The following is a 25,455-nucleotide window of genomic DNA, read 5'->3' as shown; positions in this document are numbered from 1 at the left end:
TTGTTCTTTTAGGTCAACGGTCTTGACTGGCTATTGGTATGTGTTCGTTTTCTGCTTATTCTTAGCATTGCTAAGGATTTTGTATTATGTATATTATCCTAAGGAAGAATTTTTTTTTTAAAGATTTTATTTATTTATTAGAGACGCACACAGAGAGAGGCAGAGACACAGGCAGAGGAAGAAGCAGGCTCCATGCAGGGAGCCCGACATGGGACTTGATCCCCAGTTTCTAGGATCACACCCTGGGCTGAAGGCCTGTGGGAGGAAACCCCACATGGGTTTCCGCTGAGCCACCCGGGCTGCCCTATCCTGAGGAAGAATTAAGAAACAAACAAAAAACAAGCTAAGGGAAGAGATTTATCTGTATAGTCTGCTAGTCACCAAAACCAGAGCCTTTTTCTGTGTAGAGTAACCTGCAACATTGTTTCCGTGTTAGCTGAAAATCAGAACCAAACACAAACACACAAAACCAAAAAAGTACCCAACTATCTTTTAAGCATCTATCCATGAATATGGTAGTATCTGCATATTTCTAAGTAGATGTTTCTTCCTTAAGGTTTCTTCTTTTACTAGGGACTATGTTGGTGAGTCACTTTGCAATTCATAACCATCTAACCACCACCCTCCTTTTTAAACTCTTCAAAAAATCAATTACATTACTTACACACTTCAATATCTGGTACTTTATTTTCTGGAAACTCTTTATGTCTAATCTAAATTCCTGGTACTGCAATTTAAACCAGATTCCTCTCATTTCTGTTTTCTCTGTAAGAGATAAGTAAAACCAGCATGATCAAGAAAAATTAAGCACATACTTATGTATATTTAAACTGTTATCAATTCATTTTCCTGTGGATAAATCTAAAATATTAGCAAAGTAACATTTCCTTATTTCAGATATAGCTGTTTTACTTAAGCCAGCAAAAATTACTTAGTACATAACAATGATTTGTAAAGTTACCAATATTGAGAGAATAAAAGAATAAAAAATTGAGTTCATTCACTTCTCCATCTTCACACTGAAGTATTCAACAAGCATTTTCTGAGCACCAACTCTCTTTGCCAGGCACTGAGTTAAATGCTAGAAATAAGAAACACACATATTCCCTGATATCAAGGAATTTACTGTTTAGTGAGAGAGGCAGACAAGAAAATGAAAACATGGTTGGGTTACAAGCCCAAAGGCCAGTGTAATCAGAACATCTATTTCACAGCAGAAGGAAAGACAAATGACAGGAAGCCTCCTGAGAAAGGTAACCTCTAAGTCAAGTCCTAAAAGACTGAGGGGAGTTTGCGAGGGCAAAGGCAACCCAGATCAAGAAGAGTACATGCAAAAGCACAGAAGCATAAAAGGACACGGCCTGCTCCAGACACAGCAAGTAATTCCTTACAGCTGGAATGCAGGGTATGCATGGGAAAATATTAAGAGATAGGTAGGAAGACAGGCTCATGCCATTTCATGAAGGGCCAGTTTGCACTTCCACAATTCCCATTCTCCCCTATAATCTTAAAGATGCCACTAATGTCTTACCACAATACTGTCCTATAGAGGAAAAGAATCTAGGATCCATACAAGGAGAACTTTTAATTCCTAAGAATACAATTAATGGTATTTTACAGTCTATGATTCCCAAAGCCTAACCTATCAGTCACAGCACCTATCTATAAACATAAGCATTCTCCCAACAGCATTTGGACCTGCCTGCAATGAGTGTCACTAACAGATGCTGATCTAAATCTCAGCTACTCCTTCCAGACCTAAAAAAAAGTTATCCACTTTAACCTCATATTTCACATTGAATTTGAAGAAATTCCTTTCAATCATACATTTTGGCTTTAAGAAGGAAATGAAATAATCTATATAGTTATATCTTTACCATTTATCTACCTATCAACAATTATATGTGTGCACTTAGCAAATACTCAGAAAATGGTACTGAAATGCCTTGCTAAAAATAAAACAAGAGAAATTAAAATAGAAGATGATATAAAACACCACTCTACCTTAATTATACTGGTCATAATTCAATCCTGGAGTCATCTATAACCTTGAAGTATATTTGTACCTAGAAACACTGGTGATGAAATTTATACAATTAAGTCTGAGTGTCCATATCTCTGACCTAAGAAATAAAAAGACAACTACAGATGTGCAAACCCAGCAGATGAGTCACTCTGCCTTAGCTAACTCAATAATGTAATTAGCCCCAATGGGCAACAATCCCAGCACCTTCAATCATAGGAAAAAAATATCATCAACCTTGGGAACTCTCAAAGAAACTCTTAGTTCAGTACTTTATGTTGTGATATAAAAATATGTACAAGGAAATCAAATACTGCCCTCCAGCAACATCAAAGTGATGAACATTCTATGTGACAGATCACGTAACTCACTCCACTAAAAACCCATAGCCTGCACCACAGAAAGAAGACATGTAAGATAGCAGTAAGAAAGTACAGGCATTCTCCAGAAAACATTTATCATTAACTCTGAAAATTGAAATAAATATATTTAATCTTATGGAGATGGTGCATTCAATTTTCTGTATTAACTGCATATTAGAATTCCATGTTCATATTCTTCAGCTCAGGCATTTCTATATGTTAACTCCTACAACTGTGTCAAATTAACAAATGATTGCTTAATCCTCATAATAAACCTCTAGTTTATAAGTTTCCTAATAGACAATAGTCCACTAGCCCAGACTGAACTCTAACATAATAAATATTTAACCTATGAGGTTTTATCAAACTGAGCAACAGCAGTAAAACCTAAGTATGAATTTATATTTTACTTAGTAGGTACACCAAATAGTTCTTAATAAGCATCTGGCTTAATTCTGTAAAACAACAAAACAGTAAACACAAGCCACTCTAACTTCAAACTTCATGTTAAATATGAAACACATTCAGTATCAATCAAGCTGTAAATATCCACAAAAATAATACAAGACATGCAAGAAAATCTCTATAGGGGCAGCCCGGGTGGCTCAGCGGTTTAGCGACACCTTCAGCCCAGGGCCTGATCCTGGGGACCCAGGATAGAGTCCCACGTTGGGCTCCCTGCATGGAACCTGCTTCTCTCTCTGCCTGTGTCTCTGCCTCTCTCTCTCTGTGTCTCTCATGAATAAATAAAATCTTAAAAAAAAAAAATCTCTATAGGTATCTTTGCTTTTTCTATTATATACTTATCCTAGAACTAAATAAACATTAATGAAGGATATCAGAGAAGGAAATAAAGTGGTAATTTTCAAAACTGAATATTTAAGTATACAAGTAGAATATATCATAAATCTGTATTACCAAACACAGGTGGGTATCATGCTAGTACTAGATTCATATTCAAAAGGCTAAATATTGGCACACGTATATAAAATGTACACACAATCTGCCTAAAGTAAGGTTAGGCAAATGCCAAGCAACTCTAAATAACCCTCAAAACAAATTGCTTCATGAATAGCTCATCAGTTTCAGCATTTAACTCAATCTCAAATGCTCTTAAACATATTCTCAAAGGAAAATAAACATGATTATTTTCTACTTTTGAAGCAATGCATTAAAAAATTACTGTTATAACCTAGCATTAAAATTACCTGATTGAAGGACACCACTAATAAAAATGGTTGATATGTGTGTTTCTTAACACTCCTCAACCTCACAAATGCCACCCAACACACAAAGGTAACCAGAAATATTTACATCAGAGTACATCTATCCATTTGATGAACTTTTATGGGGCCATTAATAAGCACTGTTAACGAACACTTAATGACAAAAAAAAAATGTTTGTGGTATAAAGTTAAGCAGAAACAAAGAAGAAAACTATTCTTATAAAATGCAATATGGTATCCTGGATTGGATTCTGGAACAGAAAAGGGACATCAGTGGATAAACTAGGGTAATCCAAATAAAATCTGTAGTCCATAGTATTATGCCAGTGTTAATTTCTTAGTTTGGAAATATGTACCATAGTTACATAAGATTCGCATTAGGGAAGGCCAGGTAAAGGGCACAGGAAAATTTCTGTACTATCGTTCCAACTTTTCTATGACTCTAAAATTGTTCTGAAAACAAAAAGCTTACATTAAAAATTACTCTCTGTGCCCAGTAGCAAATATAAGAGGCTTCTCATTTTTAAAAATAACATTCACACTTATTTTTCTCTTTCCCACCCCTACACACAATACATATACCCAGAAAAAGAGACTAGACTAAAACACACTAAAATATTAACATTGGTTCACCACTGGCAGGATGAAGAGCAAATTTTTCTCTTTATATTTTCTACAGTATAAACTGCTTTTATAATCAACAATAAATTATTAGCTAAAGAATATACAAATCAATACTTTATTAAAAACTTCTTTTGAAAGAAAAGCTATAAATGTCTGAGCAGAGCCCAAAGGCAGACTGCATACAAAACAGGTTAGGGCAGAGTGTGAAGAATGCAGTGGCCAAGGGAAATTGCCAGGAGTATTTAAGTAGGCATAACCTAATTAGTAAATGCTGGAAACCTGCCAATACACAGAACTTAACATCCACTTTGAGACTAAAGGTGCTCACAGCCAGCAAAGTTATGCTCAGAATTCATGTCTTAGGGCAATGTCCTGAAAGGCTCCTGTAATACTAAGACTTTGTGGAGATACATAGCTTGGGTTTATTACAAAGATAATGCAGTTGGGTGTGCCTGATTAGCTCAGTTGGTGGAACAGAGATTAAATAAATAAATTCTTTAAAAAAATAATAGAAATGCAGTTGGACATCTGGTGCACAACTGCCCACTGAAAGCTTTTGGAACATTTTTAGTACCATGTTATTATGCTCTTTAGGTATTTCTCCTCTTTTTCCTTCTCTAGCACCTTCTTACAACCTGTGCTCAATTCTTAGCCCTAAGGCCTAAAAATGTCACTCCAGGATGATCAGGATCTAGAGAACACGGGGTCTCTATTCAGATATCTGAAATATCTGAAACCTTATTTCAGAATATCTGAAAGGTATCACAAAAGTTATTATTCAGATATTTTCAGGGCAAAATATGTTCTAAAACTCTAATAAGCAATAAGAGGGGGAAATTAATCAATAACAAATGTTTCTCACTCAAAAATGAAAAAATAAAATACATTTTGTCCCTTAGAGGAAGTGCCAGTGGAATCAGAGAGACCACATTTTGACAGAATTTCTTCCAAGCTGTAATCAGGGTGATTTATTTGTATCAGGCTGTCTGTCCCTACTGAAATAGCACTATATGGCCAGTTCTGGGTTTTGTGTCATTTTTTTTAAAGTTTTTAAATTATTTTTTTATGGTCACCCTTATTCTCAGTTGATAGTACAGCAGGTCCTAGAACTGTCATTTAAACATATATGTGCATTCTTTTTTACTCTTGAATTCTTGTGAACTCTATAATGAGACAACTAAACCTATTAAGAATAGGTGCAAAATACAGCCCTGTACTCAGACAATGTAATATTTTATGTTAAAATATGTGATATTTACTTCATGAGCTTCATTACAGCAATTTTAAGCATCAAAAGGCTTATGTGCTTACTTTCTAGTCATAGTTACATTTAAGAAAATAAAGGTGACCAAAAGTGATCCTCAGGTATTGAGGCCACAATAACAATGTATGACTGCTGTTGTTATTACTTTGAATACCAATGGAGATACACATTGTTTTTCATCAAAGCTAAGACACAACTGATTTTAAGGCTAATAATTTATACACCAGTAAGAAAAGAAGTTGCCAGTTGAACTAAGACATGATTGTACTTACACAATGATTGTAAGTACACCTAAATTTCTATAAATAAAATTGGAAAAAGTCTCTTAGAATCAATGAAGTATATTATACAGTCAATGAAAACTATCAACTCATTACAAATAATATGAAGGGAATTATGTTAAGAAAATTTGTTTTCGGGGATCCCTGGGTGGCTCAGCGGTTTAGTGCCTCCCTTCGGTCCAGGGCATGATCCTGGAGTCCCGGGATTGAGTCCCGCGTCGAGCTCCCTGCATGGAGCCTGCTTCTTCCTCTGCCTGTGTCTCTGCCTCTCTCTTTCTGTGTGTGTCTCTCATGAATAAATAAATAAAATCTTTAAAAAAAAAATTTTTTTTTCTCTGCTCCTTCTCAGATGCTAGAAGATAGTTACCATCAAGTGACAGGATTTCAGAGAGTACAAAACCCAGTGTTCTTTTGAGTCTTGATAAATATTTGTCTAGAGAAATCTTTCAGTGTAGACTGCTGGGAACTATTTTCTTCATTCTTCAAGTGGAGAAATGAAGTGAAAAAATTAATTGAAGTTTTACTAAAAGCCAAATTTAGAATACTTTCCCTGTCTACCACTTTTAACAAAAACAGTATGTACTGTTTTATAGTTTGTTTTCCTTTAGTTTTACCTTGATCTTAACCTCAGGATATCAATCATCCAAGGTCAAGGTAATTCTGAAGAACTATCTTCAAAAGTACAGCTACAATGACTGGGGATATTCCCTTTTAGCACAACTTAGATAAAATATAATTTTAAAGCAATGGTGAGAATATTTCTTTTTTTAAAGGCAAATGTGGAGAAAACAAATGTCTATAGAAAACAGTGAGAATTTCTAAGATGTTTTACCCTGTCTCACTTTCACAATATTTTTTCCACCAGTACTGGCTGAAAAGCTATCTACTTTACTTTTTCAAAAAGAAATCTGTGAACTTAATTCAACAGTTAGCTACAAAGAATATTAGTCTCATTTAATTAGGTATGTGTAACATTCTTGTCAAAGTCTTAAATATTTTCTACATGCAAATTACAAATGTGAAATCTCTGAAACTATGAATCCTGCGATATGTAAGGCATAATGCAGCTAAGGCAAGATTTTAATTCTCAAATAGTTGATAAATGGCCTACAACAGCTCTTCTGTCTTAATATATTTTAGTATGCCATATCAGAATCTAAAATGAAAGGTCTTGTTTTTAGCATTCTAAACACCTCCAGCAGAAGGCAGTATCAATCTCTGATAATGCCAGTAGGCAGCATGACAGAATGAAAATATCATGGGGTTTTAGGGCAACAGAAATCTGAATTCATATTTAACCTCTCTGAATCTATGTTTCCTCATAGGTAAGTTTAAAAACACCACCAACAACAACTTCTTATAGTTATTACAGGTTTGGAGGCTGTTGCAGTCATAAAAATTGTGGGGTGGGTCTGAATTAGGGTAGTAAACAATGAAAATGGAGGAAGATGGATTAGAGCAAAACATAAAAGTTAGCATTAATAATACTTGATGACTGATTAAACTGGAAAGAAAGCAAGACTCAAGGAATGTACATTTACTGAGCTGGGTTGGGCAACACAGAAAGGACACAAGGCTTAGAGAAGCAGGTAAGCCCAGTTTTGAATGCATTGTGATGCCTTTGAGATATCCATCTGGGAATAGGCAATAGGCAAACAGAAATACAGGTACGGAGGTGGGAAAAAGATCTGAGTTGGAGATATAAATCTAGGTCATCAACTTATGGATGCAAGGTATGAGACAAGATGAGAGTGCCCAATGAGAAGACCTACAGAAACTCAAATACCAGTATTTAAGAGAACTTCAGAGGAAGGGGAAGTCCACAAAAGAGACTGGACAGGCACCGTCCAAGAACCCAAAAGAAAATCTTCAAGACTGTGCCATCACAAAAGCCTAGGGAACAGAATGATTCAAGGTGAGATGGGATAAGAAACAGTGTCTAATTGGTAAGACTGCAGAAACCAGGGAAAGTTAGTTTGAAGAAAAGAGTTATTTAGCAGTAAGGAAAAGCAGAGCAAAAAGAGTCAGCTGTCATCAAATTTCTTTCTGCTTCATGGAATAATAGAATTAACTTGCTCCTTGCTCCTGAAAACAGAAACTGGACCAAACCCCAGAAGTCTGTGAGAATAAAACAGACTTCATCTTCTAAAAAGAACCGAGTTCCCAGTCACTAACAATGTTCCACTACTAGTCTGAAGTTGATGAGATGACTTTGACCTTTTTTAAGATTTTATTTATGAGGCAGCCCCAGTGACTCAGCGGTTTAGTGCCACCTTCAGTCCAGGGCGTGATCCTGGGGACCTGGGATCGAGTCCCACGTCGGGCTCCCTGCATGGAGCCTGCTTCTCCCTCTGCCTGTGTCTCTGCCTCTCTCTCTCACGTATGTCTGTGTGTCTCTCATGAAGAAATAAATAAAATCTTTAAAAATATATTTTTTATTTATGTATTCATTTATGTATTTATTTAGAGCAAACGAACAGGGGAGGAGGAACAAAAGGAAAGGGAGAAGGAGACTCCCCGCTGAGCAGGGAATCCCCTGCGGGACTCAATCCAAGCACCCTGGGATCATCACCTGAGCTGAAGGCAGAGGTTTAACCGATTAAACCACCTAGATGCCCCTACCTTTTTTCAGTTGAAGTAATTTTCTAGGACTAAACTAAATCTTAAACGCTTGCATTAAAAGGACAAAGGGAAAGATACAACAAAAAAAGCTCTTAAATATTTAGAAATATATCGGGATCCCTGGGTGGCGCAGCGGTTTGGCGCCTGCCTTTGGCCCAGGGCGCGATCCTGGAGACCCGGGATCGAATCCCACATCAGGCTCCCGGTGCATGGAGCCTGCTTCTCCCTCCGCCTGTGTCTCTGCCTCTCTCTCTCTCTCTGTGACTATCATAAATAAATAAAAAAATTAAAAAAAAAAAGAAATATAATGGTTCTTTGAATTTTTAAAAATCATATTCAATTAATTCTAAGTAAAACACATAAAAAATAAAGGCCTTTTTTATAAAGATGGATTTATTTTAGAGAGAGAGAGAGCACACACACACATGAGCAGAGGGGAGGGATAGAGGGAGAGGGAGAGAGAGAATCTCAAGCAGACTCCCTGCTGAATGTGGAGCCTGATGTGGGGCTCAATCTCACCACCCTGAAATCATGACTTGAACCAAAATCAAGAGTCAGAAGCTTAACCAACTGAGCTACCCACATGCCCCCAATAAAATGTGTTTTTAACCTTGTGAGTCTAAAGTAAAATATTTTTCTTTTAAGATTTTAATTTATTTGAGAGAGAGTGAGAGCACAAGTAGGGGAAGGGGCAGAGGGAAAGGGAGAAGTAGGCTCCCTGCTGAGCCAGGAGCCTGACATGGGGCTCTATGTGGGGCTTGATCCCAGGACCTCAGGATCATGACCTGAGCTAAAGCAGATGCTTAACCACCTGCCACCCAGGCACCCCAAAGGAAAACATTAAATATGATTTAAAAATTTCTAGGAAGTGGTCCAAGAGAATGCATAGGAAGACCCTGAACTTACTTCCTCCCATGGACATACCAAATCTACAGCTATATATGAAAAAATTCCCACTAAAAAACTAAAAACTAGCTATCTGGAACAGCTCCCTCCAAAAGGGATAAAAGAACCACATACAGTGGCCCTTACCTTCTCAACTCCCTCCAAAAGGGATAAAAGGGCCACATACAGTGGCCACATACCTTCTCAACCCCCACCACAACCACCCACAATAAGGAGCAATCTCATAGTTTGGAGCCTCTCCCCACGGAGTGAAAAGTCTGTGCCCAACTTCAGGCACTCTAATCTTGGGGCCTTCACCAGAGAGACAAGTCCCCACAAATATCTGGCTCTGGAAACCAATAGGGTTTATGTCTAGGGAACCTGGGGAGCTGTGGGGATCTTATCCCTTGTCTTACCACTTATCCCTAAATCCAGTACAAATGCAGCAGTTTGAGAGGTAACTGGATTGTATGTGGAGGAGATTTATTCACTAATCTTAAAGTATCTGCTAGAGAAGCAAGGACCAGTTGGGAGTTTCTCTGTGGAGAGAGATCCCAGCAAATGCCATTCTTGTGGCACATTCTCCCTCTACGTTACCATTGCAGGCAGGCACATGCAGACACAGGCCTGCCAAAGCCATGGGCATGCCCCACCCCCAAAGCTTCTTGCCTTGCTACAACTATAGGCTTGTTCTGCCCTTGGCACTCTCTAGCAGTCTCACTAAAGCCCATGGGTAAGCACAGTCCACACAGGGGATGTCCCTTGATCACCTGGCCCTGGGAGCCAAAGGGACTCCACAGGACTATAAAAATCAGAAAGACAGTTCTAGGCAGGTTGCTGCACCCAAGGCACTGCACAGACAGCAAACAGAAACATAACCTCAGTACCAGGAGGGACAGGATTCAGGTTTGCCACAGGGGTTACAGAGGTGCTTTCAGGGAACATAAGCAGGGAGAAACCATCTGTGTACCCTCCGTGGGTTGTACCACGCATTGCTGGTAATTCCTAGAAATGAGCTTTCAGACTCCTCTGAAGCCCTGATTTTTGCAAGTGTGGCCCATGGGACACCTCCAGATCTGCTAGTCTGGAAGTCAGCAGGGTTTATGACTACAAATCCCTCAAGACTATATATATTCTCATACTTCAAAAGCCTGAGAATCTGGCTTCCAATGGGCCTGAAACCAGGTACTGACTGAGATCACTCCCTCTGGAACACTGGCAGGTCTTGGCACATCTTCATCAACTAGGACCTATCGAGAGTAAATCAGACTACTCAGAAAATCACAAAAGTTTCAGAAACAACCAAGAGCTAGAGCACGGTTGAACAATAAGTTCATCATCTATACAAGGCCATTCCTTCAAGACTGAGAGAGATAGGTGATTTATCTACTACATAGAAACATGCAGAAAGATATGCAAAATGAGGAAACAGAGGAATATGTTCCAAATGAAAGAACAAGATAAAAACCCCAGGAAAGACCTTAATAAAACAGAGATAAGATAATTTACCTAATAAAGACATCAAAGTAATGGTCATAAAGAAGCTCACCAATCAAAAGAATGGATGAACCAGTGAAAACTTTACCAAAGAGATGGAAAATACAAGAAAGTACCAGACAGAAGTCACCAAGCTGAAGAATATAATGAAATGTAATACACACTGGAAGGGTTCAACAGCAGACTAGATGAAGCAGAAGAAAGGATCAGCAACCTGGAAGACAGAGCAGCGGAACAAACCCAAACAGAGCAGCGGAACAAACCCAAACAGAGCAACAATCAATCAATCAACCAATCAATCAATTCAAAGTGAGGACAGCTTACGGGACTGATAAGAAAAAAATCAAGCAAACCAACATTTGTATTACAAAGGTTCCAAAAGGAGAAGAGAGAAAGAGAAAGGGGCAGAAAACTTATTTGAAGAAATAATGGCTGAAAGTTTCCCTAGCTTGGATAAGGAAACAGACATCCAGGTGTAGAAGGCACAGAGAGTTCCAACTAAGATGAACCCAAAGGGTCCAGACCAAGACAGATTATAATTAAAATGTCAAAAGTTAAAGCCGGGAAAAGAGTACGAAAAGAGCAACTAATAAGAAAACACAAAGTAAAAATGTCACTGGTAAAGGTGAAAATATAACTACTTGTAAGCTAGAATGAAGAAGACAAAAGTAGAAATTAATTACAACTATGATAATTTGTTAAGGAATACACCAAATAAAAAGATGTAAAATATGACATCAAAAACATAAAATGTGGGAAGGGAGAAGCAAAAGTCTAGAGCTCTTAGAATGCATTTAAATTTAAGCTTGCCGTCAGCTTAAAATAGGCTGTTAAATATACAGGCTGTTCTATATGAACCACATGGTAACCACAAAGCAAAAAACTATAACAGAGCCACAAAAGATAATGAAAAAAACCCCTAAGCACAACACTAAAGAAAGGCATCAAAACACAAGGGAAGAGAGAATAAGAGAAGAAGAAAGAAGAACTACAAAAACAGCCAGGAAACAATGAATAAAATGGCAATAAAGACATATCTACCAATAATTACTTTAAATGTAAGTAAACTAAATTCTCCAATCATCAGACAAAGAATGACTGATAGATTTTTTTTTTTAAGGACTCATCTATATGTTGCCTACAAGAGACTCACTTCAGATCTAAAGGCATACAGAGACTGACAGTGAAGGGATGGAAAAAAGACATTCCATGTACATAGAAATAGAAAGAAGGCTGGTATAGCCATACTCCTATCAGACAAAAAGTGTAATAAAAGACAATGATATTACATAATAATAAAGAGATCAATTTGAGAATATAAGACATGTAAATATTTATTCATTACCATAGGAGCACCTAAATATATAGAGAAAATATTACCTAAAGACAAAAATTGATAGCAATACAGTAATAGCAGAGAATTTTATATCAGTGGATAGATAATCTAGACAGAAAATAAAGGAAATACTTATTTAAATGACACATTAGACTAGATGGACTTAATAGATACATACAGAACAATCTAATCAAAAGCAGCAGAATATAGCTTCTTCTCAAGTACACAGGGAACATTCTCCAGGATAAATCATATCTTGGGCCACCAAACAAATCTTAACAAATTTAAGAAGACTGAGGTGCTGAGGAGTACCTGGGTGGCTCAGTCATTTAAGTGTCTGCCTTCACTCAGGTCATGATCTCGGGGTCCTGGAGTCAAGGCCCACCTCGGGCCCCATGCTCAGTGGGGAGTCTGCTTCTCCCTTTGCTCACCCCCCTCTTGTGTGCACTCCCTCTCTTTCAAATAAATAAATAAAATCTTTTTAAAAACTTAAGAGGACTGAAATAAAAAGCATCTTTTTCAACCACAATGGTATGAAACTAGAAATTAGTTAAGAAGAAAACTAGAAAAATTGCAAATGTGTGACAATTAAACATGTTGTTGAACCAAGGGCCAATGAAGATATTAAAAAGACAATTAAAGAAAAATACCTTGAGACAAATGAAAATGGAAATTCAACCATCCAAAAATCTATGGGATGTAGCAAAAGCAGTTCTAGTAGGAAAGTTCATAATGACACAGGCCTACCTCAAGAAAGAGGAGAAAGATCAATCTAATTTTATACTTAAAGGGACTAGGAAAAAAAAAAAAAAAAGAACAAAGCTCAAAATTAGTAGAAGGAAGGAAATAATAACGATCAGAGTGCAAATAAATGAGAGACTAAAACAAACAAACAAACAAACAAACAAAAGATCAATGAAACTAAGAGCTAGTTCTTTGGAAATATAAACAAAATTTAACCTAGACTTGCCAAGAAAAAGGCTCAAATAAGAATCAGAAATAAGGGGATCCCTGGGTGGCACAGCGGTTTGGCGCCTGCCTTTGGCCCAGGGCGCGATCCTGGTGACCCGGGATCGAATCCCACATCGGGCTCCCGGGGCATGGAGCCTGCTTCTCCCTCTGCCTATGTCTCTGCCTCTCTCTCTCTCTCTCTCTGCGTGACTATCATAAATAAATAAATAAAAAATAAATACTCTCTTAAAAAAAAAAAAAAGAATCAGAAATAAAAGAGAAGTTACAACTGATACCACAGAAATACAAAAGATCATAAGAGACTACTATGAACAATTATAATCCAACAAATTGGACAAAGAAGAAATGGATAATTTAGAAACACACTTCCAAGACTAAATCAAAAAGAAATAAAATCTGAATAGACCAATTATTACTAGTAAGAAGACTGAATCATTAATAGAAACAACAAACAAAAGTACAGAACCAGACTTCAGTGGTAAATTTTACCAAGCATTCAAAGAATACTTAATAATGTATCATTTTACGTTTAATAACGTATTCTCTCCACAAAGCTGAAGAGGAGGGAATGCTTCCAATCTCATTTACAAGGCCAACATTATGACGTACTAAAACTGAAGACACCACACAAAAAGGAAGTTACAAAAAATAAAAATAAAAAATAAAAAAATAAAAAAAAAAGGAAGTTACAGGCCAAGATCTGTAATGAACACAGAAGCAAAAATCCTCCACAAAATACTAGCAAACCGAATTCAACAATACAGTAAATGGATCATGCATCAGGATCAATCTGCAAATCAATCAAAATGATACACCACAATAACACATAACAGATGGAAACTAGACTCATTATGGTGATAACTTTGTGGTATATACAAATATTAAATTATGTTGGATACCTGAAACTAATATATAGCAATTTTACATCAATTAAAAAAAAAGCTTTTCAGGTGCTCTTGACTGACTCAGTAGATGGAACATGTGATTCTTGATCTTGAGGTTGTAGTTCAAGCCCCATGCTGAGTGTAGATTATTTTAAAAAACAAAATCTTCAAAAAAAAAAAAAACTTTTAAGTCTTAACCAAATTTTATGTTTGATTTTTAGCTGTAATAATCTTGTTTAGTTTAATGTCATTAAAACCTACTCAACTGAGTTTTTATGACTACTACTAAAAAAGTAATTCTTCTTTTTAAAGCTCAAGCACATCAATTTGTTTCATTATTTTTATGGTAGAGTTTAAAAGTTATTTGCAATTTTGGCTATTTTCCATTTGACCCTCCAGAGCCACTCTGCTCTGTTCGCTAGAAGCCTGAGCTGCATGGAATGCCAAGAGACCAGGCTGGCTGTGGCTCCAGTCCCTACTAAAGCTTTTCTGACGGCTCCTATCAGGCAATCTTCTCCCGTAAGTATGGCCTTTGTTGCTTCAAGTAATCAATCATTCCCTCCACTGTCCCGTTCAGATCCAGAAGCGGTAACGCTTCTTGCTATCGCTAGCTAACCTGGTCATCGTTACTTGCTGGTTTTCTTTAACCTGCCTACACTTTGCAAATAATCCCTTCACTGACTTCTTTTCTATTACACTTGTCCTAGTCCTATTTCTTGCCAGAACCTTGACTGATACAAGTTGCTACTATATTTTCAATATAGTAATTATATGTTGCACTCTAACCACTGGAGAAAATACCTTATGAGAAAAGAGCCATGGTAACGAGCTTTTACATTTCTTACTCAAACCAACTAAATTCCTAAGAATAAAAAACAAAAACTACCAACCTAAAAATAATTAAAAGGGAAAATGATTTTTTTTTACTAATTTTTAGGAAAAAGATCTCTTTAACTTTGCTAAATTTTATTATGATTAGTACCTCCAAATCTTATAGTCATCCTTGACACCTCGCTCTCTCACTATGCAATCTATCAATCTTTTCAGATCTCTCTTCAAAATATACCTCCATCTATTCATCCTTTCAGATAGATCTACCTTCAAAATACATACCAATTTTGGGCAGCCCAGGTGGCTCGGCGGTTTAGTGCCGCCTTTGGCCCAGGGCCTGATCCTGGGGAGCCAGGATCAAGTCCCACGTCGGGCTCCCTGCATGGAGCCTGCTTCTCCCTCTGCCTGTGTCTCTGTCTCTCTCTCTCAATCTCTCTCTCTCTCTGTCTCTCATGACTAAATAAATAAAATCTTTTAAAAAATACATACCAATTTCAACCACTGCTTAGCATTCCTACCACTAATTCTCTGGTTCAAGTTACCATCATTTGTCTGAATTTTTGCAATAGGCTTCTCATTAATCTCTGCCTCTGCTCTTGCCCTGCTCCAGTCTTCTCTGAACGGAGCAACCAGATTACTTCTATCAAAAAGTGTTACTGATTTTTTTTAATGATAAAAAAAAATCATGACCCACACACAACGTAAAATAAACATATGTCCAAGATATTATTTAAGTCATTAACTAATAAGGGAGTCATTAAAATGTTACAACAGATTCAAAGAAAAATTCTAAGAACCACACACCCTCAAATAATAGGGAATTCTGGTGTGAATTTACAAATAGATGTAAAATGGGTATATTCACAGGGCAATAATAAATTGTATTCTACTGGTCACAATTAATTTGCATTCCTATGACTAAGATTTGTGCACATTTTTTAACAGTTTTCTACAAATTATAGAATTCCAAAGTAACTCAAAGAAAATGAGACGGCAGTAAATCCAATGGATGAGCAAGATAAAAACCTGCTTATCATTTTTTGCCCATTTCAAAGCTGTCCACAACTTTTCCAGACAAAATCTTGCATGTCTCCTTCTATTCTCCCTGAAAGCATAAAATTAGAGACTTTCTAATGGCCTGGACTACAAGATCCTAAATATTTTAATACTGTTTCCTGCCCTTCCAGCTCATCTGATCTCAGGTACCTGTGTTCCAGCCACACTGGCCTCCTGGCTGTTTCTGAAGACACTAAGCATGCTCCTACTTCAGGGCATTTGCAACCTTTGTCCAATCGGAAACATTCTTCTCCAGATACTCTTGCTTCCTCACTTACTATTGGGCACTTTCCTGAGCACCTTTTATAAAACAGGTAAACCTCTACCCCACAATGGCCCTCTTTTCCCCTTTCTCTTCTTATACTGCTATATTACTCTCAAATGACTTATTACCAACTAGCATGGTAACATATTGACTTATTTTTGGATTCCCTGTTTCTCTCCTCCATAGACATCACAAAATGTAAACTCCATAGAGGGCAAAGACTTTTTTTTGTTTTTTTTTTTGTTTGTTTGTTTTCTTCACTGCTATAGCCCCACTGTCTATACTAAGTGCTCAGTAAGTTTCAGTTGAATGAATGAATAAGTACTAGATAATGTTTCAAAATTACAACATACTTAGCCCCTGAATTTCTTTTTTTTTAAGATTTATTTATTTATGGGGGGGGGGGGGGGAGGGTGGCGGGCAGAGACACAGGCAGTGGGAGAAACAGGCTCTATTTAGGGAATCCCGATGCGGGACTGGATCCCGGGACACCAGGATCGCGCCCTGGGCCAAAGGCAGGCACCAAACCGCTGAGCCACCCAGGGATCCCCCCTGAATTGCTTCAACATAAAAACATATCAAATAAAACTACAACCAAATAATCCTACCTTTTTACTAATTAACATGTTACTTAATAGTTATTTATTAAGATTATCTTTTTAAATGGAGGTCAAAATTTATTACTTAGATTGGTCTGAACACTGAGTTATTTCATGAAAAATGCTTTAAAATTTAGCATATGGTGTCACAAAATTTATCTTAGAAGCCATGTTATCACATGGCTTCTAAGTGAGCAAGTATACTTACAAGACTTAACTGGCACCAGATGTCCTCCTTTTCATAATACATAGATTCAAAGACTGTCATTTGGATTGTAATTATACCAGATGTGATACCTCAAGAGTCTAACTGGGCCACTCAGTTGCCAAGCTGTATTATTTCTACCAAGCTATGTCATTCCTTGAAGTTCTACAGTCTTGGCATAGGCCTAGGTGAAGATGAACAGATTTCTTGGATTGAAACTTCTATTTATATTAGATTTCTTATTCTAAACCTTTCCCTAAGCTCTTGTAATTTTTAACTTTAAAAGATGCCTAATATTAAATTGGTATTTTCTTTGAATAACACCTGAATTACCTGCTATACACCATTCTATACCAGTATCTTTGGTCTAATTTTGGGGGGGGTTTTTGGTCTTATTATTTGGAAGATATTTCTGCTAAAAGAGGAGTATGGGGCAGCCCCGGTGGCTCAGCGGTTTAGCGCCGCTCTTCAGCCCAGGGCGTGATCCTGGAGACCAGGGATCGAGTCCCACATCAGGCTCCCTGCATAGAGCCTGCTTCTCCCTCTGCCTGTGTCTCTGCCTCTCTTCTCTATCTCTGTGTCCCTCATGAATAAATAAATAAAATCTTAAAAAAAAAAAAAAAGAGGAGTATGATTATGCAAATGGAAAGCATGAGTTTGGAATACCACAGGCCACTGGAATGATTTAGCTATTAATATTAGTTAGCTTCTTCAAATATTTTCTTTCTTTACACTAGTTGACTCAAAAAAATCTGGGCACCTGGGTGGCTCAGATAGCTGAGCATCTGCCTTCGGCTCAGGTTGTGATCTCCAGGTCCCAGAATCAAGCCCTACATCAGGCTCCCAGCTCAACAGGGAGTCTGGTTCTCCCTCTGCCTCTCCTCCTCTTTGTGCTCTGTCTCTCTCTCTCAAATAAATAAATTCTTTAATAAAAATTCAAAGGACAAAAGAGATCATCTTTTTTTTTTCCATTCCATCTACAAATAAACCAAAAGTAAAGTTAATAAAATAAGCCTTTGTTTGTCTTCATCACAGAGTTGCAACTGTTTAATAAGATTGGATTTGTTAGCATGCACATTTTCAGTTTTTAATTAAAATGCTACAAATTAATGTTTATTTTGTCAAAACTAAGTATGTCTGTTAGTTTTTACTTTTTTTTTTTTTGTCGTCTGTTAGTAGGGGAAAATATCCAGTATATGCTTCCCACCTTCTCCCCTCAACAATAAAATAGGTGGGTTAGAGGCAATAAATGCTGTTTTCCCGATATACAGTCCCAATGACACTAGCTTTAGTAATAAAAAGATAACCAAATCACCATTCAAGTACCCAAGGCAAATTTTTTTTTTTTAAGATTTTATTTATTTATTCATGAGAGACACACACACACGGAGAGAGAGAGAGAGAGAGGCAGGGTCCCTGCAAGGAGCCCGATGCGGGACCGATCCCGGGACTCCAGGATCATGCCCTGAGCCTGGCAGGCGCTAAACCGCTGAGCCACCCAGGGATCCCCCCCAAGGCAAATTTATTCTGAAAAATAGAGAAATCAGTTACTCACTGTTTGAAACCAATACCTTTCTTTAAATTATTAAAAATGTGTTAAGATTAAACTAAGGTAACATTGTGTGTTAGCTATACTCAAAAAAATTAAGAATGTGGTAAGACTGAGATCCCTTGGCAGCTCAGTTGGTTGGGTGACCTAACTCTTGATTTCAGCTCAAGTCATGATCTCAGAGTCGTAAGATCAAGCCCTGCAGAGGGGTCCACATTCAGCAGGGAGTCTGCTTGAGATTCTCTCCCTCTCCCTTCTCTTCTGTGCCACCTCCCAGCTCGTGCATGCCTGTGGACATACTTTCTCCCTCTCAAATGAATACATCTTTACCAAAAAAATGTGGTAAGATTATATCAAAAAATAAGAAAGGATTTTCAAGTAACAAATTATACATTCTAAGAAATGGTCAATGTTTTTTTTAAAAAAGATTTTATTTATTTATTCATGAGACACACAGAGAGGCAGACACAGGCAGAGGGAGGAGAAGCAGGCTCCATACAGGACCCCAACACGGGACTGGATCCTAGAACTCCACTGGGATCATGTCCCGAGGCGAAGGCAGCCACTCAACCGCTGAGCCACCCAGGTGTCCCGAAATGGTCAATATTTTAAATAAAAAATTTGATTTAAAGATAAAAAATTCAAAATGATCCTGAAAAGGATTTAAGATCAATAAATACAACTTTTTACCATTTGTGAGTAGGCCAAAAGTTGGCATTAAATACAAAATAATAAATGTTGGGCCTGTTTATAAGAATCCATTATGCAACACCCTCAAGCAAATTGCTCTTTTACTAGATTTTTAAAAACTTAGGTTGGTCCAGGAGTAAATGTATTTAAGAGTGGAATATGAGCAAATATCTGGTAAAAGTTGCTAAGTATGTGATTTCTGGGTTTAAAAACATACTTCAGGGACTCAGTGTTTTGTTTTTTAAATAGACTTTACTTTTAAAAACAGTTTCAGATTTAGAGAAAAACTGATAATAGTACAGAATTCCCATATACTGACTCCACAGCTGGTGTTACATTTTAATAACATCTTACATTAGTATGGCACATTAATAAACTAATACAGATATATAATTATTAACTAAAATCCATACTTTTGGGGCACGTGGGTAGCTCGGTGGTTGAGTGTCTGCCATTGGCTCAGGTCCTGATCCTGGGGTCCTGGAATCGAATCTCCTGGAATCTCCCTTGCAGGGAGCCTGCTTTTCCCTTTCCATAGGTCTTTGACTCTCTCTCTGTCTCTCTCATGAATGAATGAATAAAAACTTTTAAAAAATCAAATCAGGGATCCCTGGGGGGCTCAGTGGTTTAGCGCCTGCCTTCGGCCCAGGGCATAATCCTGGAGTCCCAGGATCGAATCCCACATTGGGCTCCCTGCATGGAGCCTGCTTCTCCTTATGCCCGTGTCTCTGCCTGTTCTCTCCCTCTATCTCATGAATAAATAAAATCTTTTAAAAAAAATCAAATCAAATCTATACTTTTTTCAAAGTTTTCACACAATATGTTTTGTTACAGAATCCTATTCAGGATACCATATTACATTTAGTTATAGCCCCTTAGGCTCCTTTTGGCTACAGTGTTTCAGATTTTCCTTCTTTTTTTAAAACCCTGACAGTCTGGGGGAATACTGGTCAAGTATTTTGTAGAATGTCCTTCTACTGCAATTTCTCTGGTGATTTTCTCATAATCAGACTGGGGTCATGGGTTTTAGGGAGGAAGACCACAGGGATAAAGTGCCATTTTCATTACAGCATATCTTTGGAACTATCCATATGACTTATCACTATTGACCTGGCTTAGGTAGTTTTTATCAGATTTCTCCACTGTAAAATTACTCTTCCCAATCTCCTTTCATTAGTGGACTCTTTAAAAGGAAGTCATTATGCAGAGACCATGCTCAAAGAGTGGGGTTGAAGATGGAGTACCAACATAAATTATTTGGAGTTCTTTTGCACAGGAGATTTGTCTCTTCACCATTTATTTATTCAACAATGTATTTATACCACACGGAGCCATGGGTATATACTCTGCATTAGAATTCAATACTACTTTTACACTTATTTTCTTGCTTACATTATTCCACCTTTGACCACTGGGAGTTCTTTCAGTTGCCTCCTATGTCCCTTTGACATAGTCTCATCATTTTCAGTTTGTTTAAAAGCACTTTTTGGCACTTTAAGATGCTCTAGGCCGATCTCCCATATTTCTTGCCTCAGTCCTTGAATCAGCCATTTTCCAAGGAGCCCTGGTTTCTTCTACTAGATAATTGTATTAGAAACCAAAATCTGAGAACCAGGTGTGTTCTTGCTACTGGGATGTCACTGCTTCCAGGAGGGCCTATTTTTAACTGATTTTATGTTATTTTGGGGTAATTTGTAGAATAAGATATAGAAATACAGTCATGCATGGACTGTACTAGGCCTATGGAGTGTTAAAATTAGTTAATGCAATTATTAATGTATTTATCATCATTTTATAGATTTGTTTTGAAAGTAAGCTGGAAACCATAAAGGAGACTGAATTTTTAAAAATATTTAAAATTTTTAAAAAAATAAAAACCAGGACATGTCCCCCCACTTTTTTTTAAAAGGAAAGGGGGACAGATGTATGTCAGAAATAAATATGAAATGTCATCATGACTTCTGTAGGTCAGCAAGCAGTTTAGCAACTTTTTGGTGTCAGGGACCCCTTTACACTTTAAAAAAATTTACTTACATATTTTTATAAGTTTTTAAAGATTTTATTTATTTGAGAGAGAGAGAGCACAAACAGGGGGAGGGGCAGAGGGAGAAGGAGAAGCAGGCTCCTCCCTGAGCAGGGAGCCCAATGCGGTGCTTGATCCCAGGACCCTTAGATCATGACCTGAGCTGAAGGCAGACTCTTAACGGACTGAGCCAGCCAGGAACCCTGAGAAATTTTTTGAATAATTTTAACTGGGTTATTATCTATTGATATTTCTCAAATTATAAGTTAAATGTGAGAAATGTTTAAAACATTTATTAATTTATTTAAAAGGATAAGCCCATTATGTGTTACTATAAATAATACCTATATGAAAAAACCTGTTTAAAAATTTATTTTCCAAAAAACTTGATAAGATAAACATTATATTTTTGCAAATATCTGTAATATCTGACTTTATAGAAGACTAGATTCTTTTTTTAAATTCAATTAATTAAAATATAACGTATTACTGGTTTCAGAGGTAGAGCTAAGTGATTCATCAGTCTTATATAATACCCAGTGCTCATTATATCACATGCCCCCCTTGATGTCCATCACTCAGTTCCCCCCACCCCCCTCCAGCAACCCTCAGTTTGTTTTCTATGATTAAAAGTCTCTTATGGTTTGTCTCCCTCTCTGATTTCATCTTGGTTTATTTTTTCCTCTCTTCCCCTATGATCTTTAAGACAACTGGATTTTTAAGACTGATTCTGCAATTTGTTGTTTTGGTTAAAGTATGTAAGTATACAAAGAAAATCTAGCCTCACACAGATATATAGTTGGGAAAGAGAATATTTTAATAATTATTTCAAATAACTGTTGATATTCCTGATACCACACCTGAACTCAACAAATGGCAGTTTCCTGGAGGCTAGATACACTGTGGATTCTAAAACCCTATCAAAGAACTTTTCATGTTCTATTACATTAAACTCCATTGGTTTATCTTGCATTCTGAATGCAAGTAGTATCATTACATGTTGGTCATCTGGAAAATATTGAATCATGCAAGTGTTCCAAATTGACAGAGTTCAGAATACAAGATGAAGAAAAAGAAAATCACATTCTTTAATATCATTACACACCTCACAAGAAAAGCCTTTAAGTATCTGAGAAGCTGTCAAGCTCACGGTATTAGGTACAAGTTTTCCAAAATTCTAAATTTTACTGGAAAGTTTTATTTATTTATTTTTAATGACTGGGTACAAATACAGATGTTTTTCTTGAAGTGTTGGGTTCACTTGGTTCCTTTTTGAGAAAAATGAATGTCAAATACATAAGTTCAAATAATGGAAGTTTGCCTCTCCTGTTTTTTCAAGGAAAAAAAAAAAGGAATGGGTACAGATAAAATCAGCTAGTCCAGCTCATATCTCAGCTGAGCAAGTACTTTTCTGAGGATGATTTGTCATGCTTCAGTATACAGGGCAAGTACTCAGAGTCAAGATCTAATGAAATTAGTACTTTTATTGCTTCATCAAGGACATTCTTTTTTTTAAGATTTTATTTATTTATTCGACAGAGAAAGAGCGCACACAAGAAGGGGGAAGGGACAGAGGGAGAGGGAGAGGGAAAGGCAGATTCCTCACCCAACCGGGAGCCCAATGCAGGGCTTGATCCTAGACCCTGTGATCCTCACCTGAGCAGAAGGTAGACAGTTAACCGACTGAGCCGCCCAAGCATCCCACATCAAGTACATTCTTAAATAAAACTAGATTAAAAAAAAAAAAAAAAACAACTCTATGAATGTATGGCAATGAAAAATGTAATACATCAGTTTGGTGCCACTGCCTTAATTTGTGTTAAGGTATTAGCAGTTTTATTCACCATTGCTTTTACAGCATCACTGCAAATGTCAACATAGTGGAAAAGAAAAAAAAAATCTGTATTGTGAAAATAGTTTTGACCTCCCAGATCATCTTGATCTCAGGGACCTGTGTAGTTCTACAGAACAGTTTGAAAACTGCTCAAAATTAGATATTCCAATGATAAGATCATATTACAAACAGTATCATACCAAAAAATTAGAGATTTTAGATGAAACAAATTCCTAGAAAAAATTAACTTGTTTAATTCAAGAGGAAACAAAAATATGAATAGTCTTAAAATCTTAAAATATTCAATCAAGAATTATAAAATCCACTCATAAGGAAATTCTAGGCCTAGATAGCTTCACAGATTCTCTCAAACATGCAATTAAGAAATAATTTTGTGAGCACCTGGGTGGCTCAGTGGTTGAGTGTTTGCCTTTGACTCAGGTCGTGATCCCAGGATCCTGGGATCAAGTCCTGCATTGGGCACCCTACGGGGATTCTGTTTCTGCCTATGTCTCTGCCTTCTCTGTGTGTCTCTCGTGAATAAATAAATAAAATTTAAAAAAAGAAAAAAAGAATTTTACACAACATATTCCTGAAAATAAAGATACTCTCCCTGACTCATTTTGAGACTTGTAATAACCTTTATATCAAGCGCAGCACAACAAAAGAAAATTACAGGCTGTCGTTCATAAATATTAGTGCAAAATTCTTAAATACTAGCAAACAACGTCCAAGGTAGGTTTAATATTAGAAAAACCAAAATAATTGTCCATGTTAATAAACAAAAGAAGAAAAAACTGCATTAATATTAATAAATTCAGAGAAGATAAATCTTTTCAGAGGTTTCTCTCAACAGAAAAGCAAAGCTTTAAGGCTGTTTTAGGAGATCCAAGTAACCTAAAAGGACAAGCTTCCTGGCCTCAAGGAAAAATGAAGCTGCAGTACTCCCAGAATGAGGAAGCCTCTGCAGGAATGAGGTGCTACCAATATCACTTTTTCCAAAAGAAAAAAATTAGAGTCAAAATCCTAATCAAGTTTTTATGTTTCATATTAAATGCGGTCATGCTTACCATGCCCCTACACAACGGGTTCAACAGTGTAGCAAACCTCTCATAACAATCAGTTTGTAAGACAAAGGTGGCCTATAATGTTGCCCCTGACTTACTATTAATCATCTGCCCTAAAGGGGTGGTGTATGCTATAACTATTCTTTGACTATTACTCAGAATACCGGTATAACCATCTTTTTCCCTATCTTATTGCTACTCACATAAGGGCCCTCTACCCAAAGGAAGCAGTACTGTTTCCACTGCCACAGATCTTAATTAAGTAAGTTCAATAAAACTCAGCTTGTCCAATTTTATTTATTTTTTTTTTTTTAGCTTGTCCAATTTTAAAACAGACCTAAGTGATTAAATCATAAAATTGTGTGTGTCTGTGTGTGTGTGTGTGTGTGTGTGTGTACTTTAAACATTTTATTTTAGCTTAAACATTAAAAAAGGAATGAATTATCCAAACTTAGAATTAAGAACTTTTTTTAATGGAAGCCTGCTGGTGGGAATTCTATGCCCTATTTCTTACATAAACCTTACCTAAAATGTGTATTTATTTGAAATGCATCAAGGATTTCCATTTCTGGCAACATAATAGGTTAGATGCCCAGACTGGATTTATTGCCTAAATCTAGAATGCTGTATAAATATTTCTTTAATATTTTTAAATTTCCTAATTTGGCACAAATGTACAGAAAAGCTATGGAAGGTAGCTCTTGACTTTCAGGTTACCTCATAACGCTACTTTGAAAACTACAGTACTGGAGATAGGCTGTATACCCTGAGACTCCCTAGTATGGGAAATGTAATAAAAGAACTTTGCATGTAGCTAAAAATCCAAAAGGCTACACCTGCAAAGTAGAGCTGAATGAACAGAAAACCTACTTAGCAGAAGGTGAGAACAAGCAAACTTGCCTGCTTGAGCTTGGTGCTGGTAGAAGGTAGAAAAAAAAAATCTCTTGTAAGAATTTATGACCAAAAGCCCACTCTTAAATGAATTTGTAAAGAAGGAAAAAGATAAAAAGGGGTGAGAAACATGGTAAATAGATTAAGAAGGCCTAACATAAGTCATCAGAGTTATAGAGCCCATGTTTCCAAGATGACCATGAAAAGGAGGTACAATGATTATGTCAAAAAAAGGCTGCAGCCCTATACAGCCTATTTGCTGCACTTAACTGCACCCAATGTATGCAAAGGACGTCATTAAGAAGTTCATCTTTGGGCGGCCCCGGTGGCTGAGCAGTTTAGTGCCACCTTCAGTCCAGGGCGTGATCCCAGGGATCCGGGATCGAGTCCCACATCGAGCTCCCTATGGAGCCTGCTTCTCCTTCTGCCTGTATCTCTGCCTCTCTCTCTCTCTCTCTTTCTCCCTCTC

The 25,455-nt window shown here is 37.0% G+C and overlaps 1 protein-coding gene across 11 annotated transcripts in view; it reads right to left on the bottom strand.

The window, feature by feature from the left end:
- FRS2 (fibroblast growth factor receptor substrate 2) overlaps positions 1 to 25,455 on the bottom strand; it is a 112,346-nt gene that overhangs the window by 23,165 nt on the left and 63,726 nt on the right. For 4 of the 11 annotated variants that reach the window (XM_072742347.1, XM_072742352.1, XM_072742351.1 and 1 more), the window contains exon 4: positions 665 to 765. The exons of the other annotated variants lie outside the window; for them this stretch is intronic. The gene's annotated coding sequence lies outside the window, so the exon portion shown is untranslated. The remainder of the gene's footprint in view (positions 1 to 664; positions 766 to 25,455) is intronic. 11 annotated transcript variants of the gene reach the window in all.

This window comes from Vulpes vulpes, chromosome 16, assembly GCF_048418805.1.
Source record: "Vulpes vulpes isolate BD-2025 chromosome 16, VulVul3, whole genome shotgun sequence".
Classification (NCBI taxonomy): Eukaryota; Metazoa; Chordata; class Mammalia; order Carnivora; family Canidae; genus Vulpes; species Vulpes vulpes.
Note: the sequence above shows the minus strand (reverse complement) of the source record. Positions and strands in the feature narration are given on the sequence as shown.